Source organism: Podarcis gaigeae, assembly GCF_964106915.1.
Source record: "Podarcis gaigeae genome assembly, chromosome: 10".
Taxonomy (NCBI): Eukaryota; Metazoa; Chordata; class Lepidosauria; order Squamata; family Lacertidae; genus Podarcis; species Podarcis gaigeae.
Genome location: NC_139686.1, coordinates 73,158,012 through 73,172,196, shown reverse-complemented (window position 1 = coordinate 73,172,196; position 14,185 = coordinate 73,158,012). Strand labels below are relative to the sequence as shown.

General features: G+C 47.0%; 1 long non-coding RNA gene across 1 annotated transcript in view; it reads left to right on the top strand.

Moving 5' to 3' along the window:
• Window positions 1-13,605, top strand: part of LOC310826609 — a 249,990-nt gene extending 236,385 nt beyond the window's left edge. The window contains exon 2 of the long non-coding RNA XR_014555886.1: window positions 12,380-13,605. This is a non-coding gene — a long non-coding RNA (uncharacterized lncRNA). The remainder of the gene's footprint in view (window positions 1-12,379) is intronic.
• The last annotated feature ends 580 nt before the right edge of the window (window positions 13,606-14,185 follow it).

The window sequence follows — 14,185 nt, the reverse complement described above, 5'->3', positions numbered from 1 at the left end:
ATCAGTTGAAATGTATGTTCTTTGAATGTTGATTCTGATTTCAGTGATCATTAAATGACTATTTACTTTCCATTTTTATTCCATTCTTCCTCTAAGAAGACCAGGGCAGGATAAATGACTGTATCTCCCCATATCCTATAAGCATCCCCACAGTTAGGTTAAGAGATGGTTACTCACTGAAGGAGTATTGGTGAGCTTCATAGATGTCAGGGACTGGCTGGCTGGAGAGGAGTGGGGGGAGGCACCAGTTGGGGAGCCCCGCAGGGAAGCCTCGGAAGAGGAAGGCTCAGAGCCAGGAGAGTGGTGGTGGGATGCTGAGGACAGATCAGAAGGTGAAGGGCGGAGGGAGATGGCTGGAGGCTGAAGATGCAGCAGACGGGAACGAGCAAGAAGAGCCTGGTGAGGCTTCACAGAGGAGAAGAGGACAGCATCTGCAGAAGCAGCCCAGGAGCTTGCTGTTCCTACCGCAGAGCTCTCCTCCCCCCTTGTCTCCAAGGGCATGGAGGGCTTCACATGTAGCAGAAGAAAGGGCACTGAGGCCCCTCCCTCATAGTTTAAGGCTGCTAGGGAAACATCCTGCAGAGGAGTAGGAGGGGTCTTCGGGGGATGTAGAGGGCAGAGACCCTCAGTCCTGCCAACTGCTCGATGGAGCAGCAGGCAGTGCCAAGCTGTAAGTTGTGTTTGTGAATAAAGAATTAAAATACACTGCTGAGCTTCATGTCCTGTGTGCTGACAATAGCTAAGCAGAGATATGAACCAGAGTCACCCTCCTGTTCCTAGTCCAGCTTGTAATAGTTCTTCTATCTCAACTGTAAAAAAATCCTGTTTTGCCAGAAAAGGAGCTTTCTACACAGACTCATTCATGAGTTCTCACATGCCCACTTTTGCATGTCAGACATTCTGGAAATGGCCAGCTTCAGATGAATGTCACAGGGTGGGCTTCTCTGTGCAAGCTAAATATGCTCCTGCATAAGGATGAAAATAAAACAAAGCCCAATATTCTCCATTTGGGGGGGGTGTTAAGTGGGGCCTGTGGCAGATCAAATATTTCTTTCTCTTTCAGACTTGCAAGATCCAAGTTGAGAGTTGCTGCTTTCATGGTATATTTGAATTAAGTAGCAGTGAGACACTTGTACTTTTTCCAAGAGCAAAAACAAATCTGTTTTTCAACATGTGACGTGATCACCCCATGAGTTTTAATGTCTATTTAAGTGATAATCTCTATCGCCTCATAATACAGCAACTAGCGAACAGCTGTTCTTGCTGATCAAATGCAGAACCAAAGTTGAGACACTAATCTGTTGCAGAAGCTGTTTATTGCTCCTGGCGCATAAAGCAATAGGGGTTACTGCCATCCTGTAACCAGCTGTAATGAGGAGGAAGAGAAAACAAAAATGGTCTTGAAGCAGATCCCACCCCCGTATACTCTAAAAACCACCATGGGTTGTTTTAGGGGTTTTTATGTGAGGATAAACTTAGATACTTGGAGACTCAGGCAGACGTTGACCAAATAAGAAAGATTTATTTTAGAGAACAAAGTTGGTAAAACAAATATGTCAGGAGATAAAAGTATTTCAGGAAACAGATAACTTAATAATACTTAATCTACTGAATGATACAGGCTTCTAAACACAGGAGATAACACACAGCTTCTTTTAAACATCGGTTGTTTAATTCGGTTATTACTCCTCAGATGTTACATGTTTCTAGACTAGATGGTCAATGCTCAGCTTATTTGTTTATGTTACTTCAATTCCTTAAATTAGTTGTTGCTTAGGTGTTACCGCCTAACACTTTGGTTCCTAAACAAGGTGGAAATTTCTCTTGATTTCCCAACCTTTTCTCACTTCCGGTAGTATCACCGTTCCAGGGGATCCCCACGCCCCTCTTAACTGGTCTGGGAGTCTTCAGAGGATCTCTCTCCTCCTGACTGACTGACATGCAACCCAAGGAGACAGTATCCTCACAGCTTCTCCTTCTCCTGACTCAAACTCAGCCTTCCCCTTACTCCCGTCTTTGTATCTAAGCCTAGAGACTCCTTTCTCTAGCTGGAGACGCTGAGGCCCCCTCAGCCCCCTCAATATTTGCAGGCAAGGGGCCAAGCTCCCCTCCCAATGCTGAGGGGGCAGAGAAGGCCTCCTCCCAATGATGTGCGTGCCCCACATGCGCCACCCCGCCACCCCCTGCCCACAAATGTGGCTCAGAACCCCTCAAATCATTGCTGCTGCTGCTGCTTGCTGCCTGCCTGCTGCCTGCTCACTCTTGGCAGGCTCTCCAGAGCAACTAAGTCAAGCTGTCCTCTGGCCCCACAAAGCTGCCCTTGAGGGCTGCTGCAGCCACAAAAGTACCTCTAGAAGCCGGGCCACACTTCCAGAAGGAGGCCGGCAGTTGCAGTGGGCCTCAATGGAGGCCTTGCGGTGGAGGCCTTGGCCTAGCCGGCACCCCAGTAAGGTGGTGGGTGGCAGAGGTGGCGAAGGCCTGGGCTGCCTTTGCAGGCAGGGGGTAGTAGTTGGACACCTTGTGCATCGGAAGGAGGCCGAGCACGGAGCCCAGCATCACACGCATGAGGCATTACGCATGATGTCATGACATCACATTGCATGTGCAACACTAGACCCCCCCACACACCATCTGGGGTGCAAGTTGGTGCCTCTGGCTGTAGATATTTTCCTCAGAGTGGATGTTCCACACAGAGACCAGAACAAACTCATTAACTCTCCCTTCCCAAACTCTCAACCTTAACCCTCTCTGCCCATCTCTCGGAAATGGCACCTTTTATTCTCCCTCCCAAAGGGCTGGCTCCACTCTTGGCAGCCAATCAGAGAGAGGTGGGATTCTGAGGCACTGCACCACCCGACTCTGGTCTGGCTCAGCTGTCCATCACAGGACTCCTCTTCCTTCAAAATGTTTGGGGGCGTTACATTTCCAAGTGTGTGTGTTTCTGGTTCCATTGGACATCTTAATGGCAACCAAGAACATATAATAAAGGACCCTCAAATCATTCCAAGGGGCCTCATTATTCGGCCCCCATAAAGAGTTGTGGTACTCCCCTACTACTGGCATGTGTCTGCAGTCACTCTGTGCCCCAAATCCTACCTGCCAACTAATTAACCTATTCCTCTGAGTGAGCTCTAGTCAGGGCCAGCCCACCCATGAGGTGGGTTGAGGCAGCTGCCTCGAGCAGCAGAACCCCAAGAGGCGGTGCTGCCTTGGGGGCCCTGCTGCCTCCACTCCTGCCTGCCAAGATCTCACTGAGACCTGCCGTTGTTGTTGCTGCTTTGCAGGCACAACTGCACAACCAGTCACAGGAAACTTCAGCCATGATGGGGCAGCATCTTCCTGTTTCGTCTCAAGCAGCAAAACGGAACACACCATCCCTGTCTCCAGTAGTCAGGGTGTTCATCACACCCGTGAAGCATTTGTTGCCAGATTGGTCCAGCTTTGTTACGAAACCTGACTGACAGTGAGGAGTGCAAAGCCGTATCCAGCTGTTATTGCAGGAGCCCCTGTGCCTATGGAGTGCGTTTGGAGTAAGCAACAAGCTTGCAGCAAGTTACCTGAAGTGGGATGGGGAATCGAAATCAAGGCAACCTACTCTTCCTTCACTGGTTCTTCCTTAAGCAACTACTTTTTTAAAATGTATTTTTATTAAAGATTTTCTTGATTTACAAAGGTATGTGCAATGCCTCTCTCATGTTTTTTTCCGTGTAACTTTTTTTTTTTACAAATCGGTTTCATTTGTTGAGACATTAGGAAAAAAGGGGGGAAAGAGGTGGAGGGGGAAAGATGAGTGGGGGTGGGGTCGGGTGGCAATGTTTCTATTTTACTTACTATATGTAGGGTTTTGTGTCAGCGTTGCTTGTGCAGGTTCTCTGCTGTTCTCTTGTGTTCCTTTGGTGGTGAGAGAGGTTGGGCTTGGCCGAGGGTGTGGCTGTTCATTTGTGGTTGGCTGTGGTGGTCTTTGTTTTCATGGGTGAGTGGGGTGGGTGGTAGCAACTACTTATTGATATGTAGATTGTCTTCTCCTGCTTTAGAATCATAGAACTATAGAGTTGGAAGGGGTCGCAAGGCCATTTAGTCCAACTCCCTGCAATGCGGGACTCTTTTGCCCACGACCCTGAGGTTGAGAGTCTCATGCCCCACTGATTGAGCTATCACAGGAGTTTACTGCCTTCCTCCTTCTTCTCCAAGGTCAATTAGCAGGAATTTTCCCCACTTGGCTGACTGGCTGTAGCCATTTGGGTTTCGCCTGCCGCGTAGCAATTCATCACAACTTGAACAACTGGTTCAGATGATAGGAATGGGAGAACGCTCTCGCCATCCCTATGTGAAGGGTATTCCATTAAGGGAACCCAGGGACTCAACTTGGTTTGTGCCTGTGCCTGAGTCCAGGGAGCATCTAGGGAGTGAACAGAGTCTGTTCCCAGACTTTTTACCTGCCTCAGGTGTTCACCCTTGGCTGACCTATGATAGAGCTCTGGGTCAGTGCTACCTGCAAGGGTGCAGGGAGCTAGTCAAACCAGAGCCTATGCAACCACTCACTTTTCTGTAATCAATAAAGTTGTGTCTTTATTTAGGAGGGAGGTCTCTGGGTCTGAACACGCAACTGAGTACTGCTAAGCTTGTGCTCAGAATGACTTTGTTTGCCATGAGCAGTGAATCTTTATTTTCTTTATTCATTCAACCAGCACTGTCACCAGACTGTTTCTTTCTCCACTCCGCTGCATTGGAATGCAGAGAGGACTGGGGGCAGTGCATCCTAGCGCCTCCCAGTGTCTCCATGCAGGATGCTCACAATGCAGGCTACCCACTCACACGGTTGATGCTGTGTGTCTTCAGCTGCATGCATGAAGAATCCCCCTTCAGGCCTCCTTGTCAATGCTGGAAGGTCCCAGGCGGACCCAGCATGCGCACAGACATTTATGGCAAGCAGCTAGAAGGCCCAGCCACACTCCTCCCTACACAGGTTGCGGCAGTTGTCATACACACCAGACTTTTGGCTCCTGTGCCTGTGCAGAATATTGGTGCCCTTAAAAGTTCAAAAGTTGGCCATCCTACTCTGAACTGAGCCAGAATCTGTTTCACAGGGCCAGTAAAAAAAAAGGGGGGGGGAGCCTGTTATTGCAGCATTTATTTACTTATTTTACCAAGAACACAGAATTGAGATGCAGGCAGCTTAGACTTCTCACATTGATAAAATGAAAGAAAACAGGCTGATTTGGGGCATGGATTGCCAGAGGTAAGGGAAAAAGGAGAACAAACAAGTCGAATGAGACTTGAAAGGAGAGCTCCTGAATATATAAGAAATATTCTGCTTTGTAACCCAAGATATGTTATCATAGCAAAAGAGAGAGTGCTGAGGAAACATTGACTTCTTTTAGGATTTTGTTCCACTTTGGGGGTCTCTCTGCGTTGTATTTATGACTCCTGCGCAGTTTTGTTGGGATAACCTTGGCGCAGTCATCCAAATGCCATGGTGTGTTTTATTAGGCACTTGCCTTGTGAGCTGCTCCGACCTGATAACCGTTGGAAATATCTAGCCGTTTCAAAAATAAATATTTCAGAGATGCTCTGGCAAAGGACCTTTGTCTTAATCACTGTGAAATCACAAGCATCGGTCTTGGAGTCCCTGTGACTCCTGATGGAACTGCTTTCAATTCATTTCTGCTCCTTGAGGGATGGGTTCACTGACAGTTCACCGGATCCATGCCAAGATGTTTGTCATCACAATATTTCACATTAACGTGACAAACTTCACTGCATTAAGCAACCATGCCACACTGAAGCAATCCCTCGAATGCATCCTTGCTTCTTCATCTCTCCTGCAACGGATTCTTTCTTGCTTTGGGGTGACTTCAGTCCCTGATAGGAACATGTGGAGGTGGGGAATGGAATCATGTGACCCAATCTCAAACATGGTCATGATAAAGGCCTGAAAGGAGCACTTCCACTGAAACAGAACTGTTAGATCCCCAAATTAAGAACTTGTCAAGAATGTATAACTTGCTGTTGAAATGGAACACTCAGGATGAAACGGTGAAATCAGCTATGATTAAGTGGGCACAAGATGTTGGACATAACATTATGATGGCTGACTGGGAACAGTTATGGACCACAGGTATGAAGTTTACGGCATGTAATGCCTTAAGAGATAATATAATGAAAATGATCTACAGGTGGTACATGACACCAGTCAAGCTTGCAAAAATTTATCATTTGCCCGATAATAAATGTTGGAAATGTAAAGAGACTGAAGGTACATTCTTTCACCTTTGGTGGTCATGCCCAAGGATTAAGACTTTCTGGGAGATGATCTATAATGAAATGAAAAAGGTATTTAAATATACCTTTCTGAAGAAACCAGAGGCCTTTCTCCTGGGCATGGTCGGCCAATTGGTGCCAAAGAAGGATAGAACTTTCTTTATGTATGCTACAACAGTAGCAAGAATACTTATTGCAAAGTACTGGAAGACACAAGATCTACCCACCCGGGAAGAATGGCAGATGAAGTTGATGGACTACATGGAACTGGCGGAAATGACTGGCAGAATCCGAGACCAGGGAGAAGAGTCGGTGGAGGAAGATTGGAAGAAATTTAAAGATTATTTACAGAAACATTGTAAAATTAATGAATGTTAGAAGGATGTTGGAATGAAGTTATGTGGTTTTAGCAGAAATGTTATAAAGGATTAAGTAAAAATAGACTGTTAATTGGTGAAAGGAGGGAAAGTAAAGTTAGATTATCTCAAGATAATTTACAGGACAAAAACTGGGAAAGATGGAAAGGATTTGCTGAAATAACTAACTGAACTAGAATACAAAAAAGGGAGGTGTGAGGAGGTCAAGGAAACAAGCAAATGAAGGCTAAGTTATGGGAATGTTTGTTGTGTTTTTAATTGTTTCTATTTTTCTGGGGGTTTTTCTTTGTTTTTTTTTCTTTTTCCTTATTGTGATGTGCTTTTTTGTTTTTGCTTAATTTGGTGTCTTTTTTTTCTTTTTGTAACCCTTAAAACCTTAATAAATATTACTTTAAAAAAAAAGAAAGGAGCACTTCCACTGACTGCTTTCTCTGTGCTATCAAGATCCTAAACAAGAAATTGCATTCCAAGGACTCTTTCCAGACCTCATTATCAATTCATGGAGGTCAAGCATGCGCAAGCCTGATTCTCCCACATACAACCCAAAGACTCAGGAGTTATCTAATGAATGCAGAGATACACCTTGAACCCAGGACTGTAGAACTTCAGACTCACTGAGACAAGCACAGTCCACCGATGTCAGAGACTGGCAGGATGCTGATGAGTGTGCACTGGGGGCAGGGGGGCTGGAGTCTGACTTGGGAAAGACAGGCAGTGGTTTGTGGGGAGCCCTCCTGCACCACTGTCTCCTAGAAGCAAGAGGGAATGAAAAAGAAATGAGAAGTTTCCATGCAGGCACAGTCTTCAGCTGTGTGTGCAGCCCATCAGGGGAAGATACATAACCTGGTGGAGGGGGAGTGGTCCTCTGTTTCTGCAACTCTTCCACAGAACATAGACCTAGAAATAACTGCCTAGCTGTTAGATTGGTGTGCGCAGATATCCAGAGCTGCAGAAGGGACTGTGTTATCTCTGACAGTAACAGAAATAGCTGCCTAGCTGTTAGATTGGTGTGCGCAGATATACAGAGCTGCAGAAGGGACTGTGTTATCTCTGACAATAACATAAATACTTAAGCATCTGCCAGGAGCATTCCTTTGGCTGGGAAGTGCCTAGACAACCAGGCATATACTGTATTTTGGTCTGCCCAGGTGCTTGAGGGTAGAGAAGCCAAGATGAGGTGGCACCTAGTAGACTGGGGCAGAGCTGAGGGAATCTGTTGGATCAAGGGTGGATCAAAGAGAGAATCTGGTGGGTTGTGGGTAAAGCTTGATAAAACTCAGTTCCTGGCTGAGCACCATGCACAGCTGTGTTTGGCTCCATGGGTCACAAGCTGTGCAGAGATAATCTGACTAATATCTTTGGAACTGCCTCAGCATGAAGCCCCCTCTGCTAAAGGAATATTTAAAAATGTATGTGACACAACGGAATGAAAATGGGTCAGAGAGTAGGAACGACAGTCCAAAAGATTGGACGTGATTTGTTGGAGACAATTTTCGTGAGCTGCAGTGAGGAGGGCAGCTGTAGAATGTGGCATGCCAAGTCAATGCATCAGGAGATAGGCCATATTAATGGATTTCAACTGGATTTCAGTGGGAGCAATGCATGCAGGTCTGCAAGCCAGAAACCCCTGAACAATTACAACAACAGTGGAGGCCAAAATATACAACCTCACCACACCCCACTCCACTCAATGTGTGTTAGCTAGTATGTTGCCTGAATAAATGTGCATTACAACTGTGTATGCTGCAAAGTGGTCCTTTGATTATCTCACTGAGCTCGGAGCAGCATCCAGAATGGCAATTAGGTGTATGGTGAAGCAAATGACATACATTTAATTGCCAGAATTTTGCCTGGGTGTTTGCAACAGATACATCTTTTCTGCCCTCCCAAGGACTAAATGCTATTTAGAACTGTTTCAAATCATTGTAAGTCATTTATGTATCTCTGTTGATTCAGGCAATGCATTACAGGAGACCTTCCAAAATATAAGAACATGCCTGATTTATTTAGCCAAGAGTGAATGTTATCATCACAAAACAACCCCAGAATATTACCAGTACTTAGAAACTGTTGCATTCATTTTGTTGCTTGGTTAATGGATTAAAAGCAAAATGACTAAAGAGCTTTAACCGGTTGACACAGCATTAGTGAACATGGCAGGCAGCCTTGCTTCTGTGTACATGCTGAACTGATGAATCAAAGTGGCTAAGAGAACAATCCTATTTGCTCTTATCTGAGAGGAAGTCTCATCAAACTCAATGGTTCTTCCTTTTCAGCAGATGTGTTTATGATTGCGTTACAAAAGGCTGGTTCATGCCTTACTTTTTCTGAAGTGCACTCCTAATATTTTCTGTGTATTTACAGATGTTAAGTGCCATGGACTGATTGGATGCAGAGCGATGGTGGGAGGAACCAGCTGGGGAACTCCCAAGGGAAGATGGCTCAGAGCCTGGGGAGTGGTGGTTAGAGGAAGAAGAGGGAGAGGACTGGAAGGAGGAAGAGTCAGAAGCTGAAGAGGCTTTAGTGAGCAGAGAGAGTCTGCGGAAGAGGGAAGTCAAGAAACAGAGCTAGAAACTGAAGCAGGGGAGGGCAATGAGGGAAGCCAAGAGGCAAAGATGAGCCAAGCTGGTGAAGAGTCACAGGTGTTTCCCCCTCCTGCTGCAACAAGCTCCCCTCCCTGTGGGTCTCCCAGAACCAGGAGAGGCATGAAGAAGGTAGAAGAGAAGTTAGCTTCACGCAAGCGCAGTCTCATATTGCTTGAGGGAAAACCCTGGAGAGGCAGCAGTGGGGAGACTTGGACCTTCAGAGGCAAGACCTGCTGGAAATGAGTTGCTGTGCTCATGAGGACTGACACTTCTGTGCAGATCCTGTTGTTGCTAATAAAGAGTTAACTCCAACTTGCTCGGTGTGATTTACTGCTGGCTCGCTCCTGTCATTAGGTGTGACATTAGGTAAAGGTAAAGGTACCCCTGCCCATACGGGCCAGTCTTGACAGACTCTGGGGTTGTGCGCCCATCTCACTTAAGAGGCCAGGGGCCAGCGCTGTCCGGAGACACTTCCAGGTCACGTGGCCAGCGTGACATCGCTGCTCTGGCGAGCCAGAGCCGCACACGGAAACGCCGTTTACCTTCCCGCTGGTAAGCGGTCCCTATTTATCTACTTGCACCCGGAGGTGCTTTCGAACTGCTAGGTTGGCAGGCGCTGGGACCGAGCAGCGGGAGCGCACCCCGCCACAGGGATTAGAACCGCCGACCTTTCGATCGGCAAGTCCTAGGCGCTGAGGCTTTAACCCACAGCGCCACCTGCGTCCCAGGTGTGACATTAGCACATGCTAATTTGCACATTATAAGGTAAAGGTAAAGGTACCCCTGACAGTTAGGTCCAGTTGTGGAGGACTCTGGGGTTGTGCGTTCATCTCACTCTATAGGCTGAGGGAGCCGGTGTTTGTCTGCAGACAGCTTCTGAGTCATGTGCCCAGCATGACTAAGCCGCTTCTGGCGAACCAGAGCAGCGCACAGAAACGCCATTTACCTTCCCGCCGGAGCGGTACCTATTTATCTACTTGCACTTGACGTGCTTTTGAACTGCTAGGTGGACAGGAGCTGGGACCGAGCAACGGGAGCTCACCCCATCGCGGGGATTCGAACTGCCGACCTTCCAATCGGCAAGCCCTAGGCTCTGTGGTTTAGACCACAGCACCACCCGCATCCCACATTTGCACATTATACACATATATTAATTATGAAGCCATGGCTGGTTCACACAGAGACACATAGCTCAGTGGTAGAGCTTTGCATGCTGAAAGGTGGGGCTGCTGGTGAGCTGCTGCCAAACAGTGCAGACAATACTGAGATACAGTAGGTGGACCAATGGTCTGATTGCCTTACAGGGGTGTCCAACTGGTTGATCCCTGGGGGGTTTGGGCTGATCGTGGTCTCTTTTTCCTTTGCGTGGTAAAAAGAGGATCCAACCCGCCTGTCCTCCATACTCTGACTTTCCTTCCTAAAAAATGCTCAGCAGCTTTGACCTGAAAGCCCCCTCCCAAAAGGGATAGATCACTGCCAGTTTTTTATTCTGTGAGTAGATTGCAGTCTCTTGGGGCTGGACGTCCCTGCTCTAAGGCAACCTCTTAGGGGAAGGGTGCAGCTCAGCAGTGGAGCCCATGATTTGCATTCGGAAGGTTTCAGGTTCAGTTCCTGGCATCTTGAGGAAGAGCTGGCAGAAGCCATTGTCTGAATGGGAGCTTCCAATGTGGCCTGAGCTCCACCCTCATTGAGTGACTTTCAAAGACCAATCTGGTGTGGAAAGTAAATGCCTTCACTTGATCAGTTGTTTGTTTGAGAGATTGACTCCAATTTATGATTTTCAGAGTTTATTATAATTTCCTTATTATATTAAGCATATTGGATTTGTAGAAAAATGGGGATATACACTTGAAAAGAAATACATGTTCAAAACACCTATTATTTGTCATTTAATACACTGATCAGCAAGCAGATATCTGCTGCTATTGTTTCATTAATGTCACCTTTTCAGATTGTAATTCCTTATATCAGAAAGGATAAAGATATGAACCAACAATGTTCCTTTTGAGGGTGGAAGGAATGTGAATAGCCTGACATTTAGCTAGGCTAAAGGCTGACAGATATGTCCAGAGTATATGTACACAGACACGCTTTATTTTCTGGCAGACAGTCTGGAGAAAGGGTACATCTGCAAAAGCAGCATGTGTTTCTAAGCAAACTCTATTTATTTTACTTTTTAGAAATAGTCCTTCCAGGTGTTCAGAAATGCACTAATTTGAAGACTTCATTGTGTTGGGGAAATTGATATTTGTTCGTGAGGAAGAGAAATGGCCTGCCATACAAAGGGGTTGGGTGGGCACCTTCCCCACAAGCTGAGAAAAAGAAGACACAGAGCAAGAAGATGGGGTTCAGCTGAGGAGGGAAAGGCAACATCAAGTCACCTGAAGACCTTTTTCAGTTTGCTATTATTTACCAGAGGTTTGCTATATGATGATCCTTCATGAGTACCTTATACTAGCTAGATTGTTGTATTTATTTGCTTGATTATTTAATATATGAGCCCTGCTCCTTCCTGCCACTTACCACCTGGCCTGGGGCGGGGCCTGAAGCCTCACAGGGACTGCTGCACTCTGCTGCCCAGGAGGACTCTCCTGTGTGAGTGTCTGAGGGCCCTGCTCCTTTTTGCAGATAAAGTTGCTCAGATTCGGGAAGAGGTAGACGCCACCGCGGGAGCAGGGCCGGGGCAGGAGAGTGCTAGAGTCCTGTCTAGTCAAGTTGCGTGGGATCAATTCCAATCTGTTACCTCCGAGGATGTGGACAGGCTGCTTGGACGAGTGAAACCAACCACCTGTCTCCTTGATCCTTGCCCATCCTGGCTTATAAAAGCTAGCCAGGAAGGGGTGGGTGATGGGCTTTGTGGGGTGGTGAATGCTTCCCTCTGTGAGGGAGCCTTCCCAGACCCGCTGAAAGAGGCGGTTATTAAACCGCTTCTTAAAAAACCATCTTTAGATGCGGCCACGATGGCCAATTATCGCCCAGTCTCAAATCTTCCATTCTTGGGCAAGGTGATTAAGCGAGTGGTTGCTGAAGAACTCCAGGCACGCCTGGAAGAAGCGGACCATTTGGATCCCTTCCAGTCGGGATTCAGGCCTCATCATGGGACTGAAACTGCCTTGGTCGCACTGGTTGATGATCTCCGGCGGGCTAGGGACAAAGGTGAGAGCTGTTTCCTAGTTCTGCTGGATCTCTCAGCGGCGTTTGATACCATCGACCATAACATCCTTCTGGACCGTCTTGAGGGGCTGGGAGCACTGTCATACAGTGGTTCCGCTCCTTCCTCCTGGGCCGTGTTCAGAAAGTGGTGGGGGGGGATGAGTGTTCAGACCCCTGGGCTCTCACTTGTGGGGTGCCTCATGGTTCTGTCCTCTCCCCCATGCTTTTCAACATTTACATGCAGCCACTGGGAGAGATCATCAGGAGGTTTGGGCTGGGTGTTCATCAGTATGCAGATGATACCCAGCTCTACCTCTCTTTCAAATCAGAACCAGTGAAGGTGGTGACGGTCCTGTATGAGTGTCTGGAGGCGGTTGGAGGATGGATGGCAGCTAACAGATTGAGATTGAATTCTGACAAGACAGAAGTACTGTTTCTGGGGGACAGGAGGCGGGCAGGTGTGGAGGATTCCCTGGTCCTGAATGGGGTAACCGTGCCCCTGAAGGACCAGGTCACAGCCTGGGAGTCATTTTGGACTCACAGCTGTCCATGGAGGCACAGGTTAAATCCATGTCCAGGGCAGCTGTCTACCAGCTCCATCTGGTACGCAGGCTGAGACCCTATCTGCCTGCGGACTGCCTCGCCAGAGTGGTGCATGCTCTGGTTATCTCCCGCTTGGACTACTACAATGCGCTCTACGTGGGGCTACCTTTGAAGGTGACCCGGAAACTACAACTAATCCAGAATGCAGCAGCTAGACTGGTGACTGGGAGTGGCCGCCAAGACCATATAACACCAGTCTTGAAAGACCTACATTGGCTCCCAGTACGTTTCCGAGCACAATTCAAAGTGTTGGTCTGTCCTTTAAAGCCCTAAACGGCCTCAGTCCAGTATACCTGAAGGAGCGTCTCCACCCCCATCATTCTACCTGGACACTGAGGTCCAGCACCGAGGGCCTTCTGGCGGTTCCCTCGCTGCGAGAAGCCAAGTTACAGGGAACCAGGCAGAGGGCCTTCTCGGTAGTGGCACCCTCCCTGTGGAACGCCCTCCCATCAGATGTCAAAGAGAACAACTACCAGACTTTTAGAAGACATCTGAAGGCAGCCCTGTTTAGGGAAGCTTTTAATGTTTGATGTATCACAGTATTTTAATATTCTTTTGGAAGCCGCCCAGAGTGGCTGGGGAAGCCCAGCCAGATGGGCGGGGTATAAATAATAAATTATTATTATTATTATTATTATTATTATTATTATTATTAAAGTATATAATAGCTCCAATGTAAAATTTACAAGGCCATTTATGGGATAAAAACAACAAAACCTTAAACATACAATAAAATGTCAACGATCAATTCAATAAAATGTTCCATGGGAACAGATTCTGGTGAACTGCTTCACAGGCCATCTTTAGAGGAGCTTAAATTATTCCCAGGTTTATCGATCCCGGACATTGGATAGTATCAATCAAATCACAAGATGTGTCAATAGGCCAGATCCTTTGAGTGCTTGGTTAGAGTACGTTGAGGATAATTTTCATCCCTCCAAGCTAATTCTTGGCATTGGAAAAGACTCCTGTAACATCAGGAAAGGAATGGCTGATGAACAACCATTGAAAGTTTCAAGATGAATCAACTGATATGTAAATTCTTACCCCAAAGAGGGTTGGAACTGTAGTTTTGACAGTAGAGAAGTACTACATCAACGACAACCGTTTTTAAGCTCAGGCTCTACTTTGGTTTCACCTGCATATCTGTAAATAGACACAAATATTGCAAAATATCAATAGGCCTCCAGCAACACCCTTCCAAAG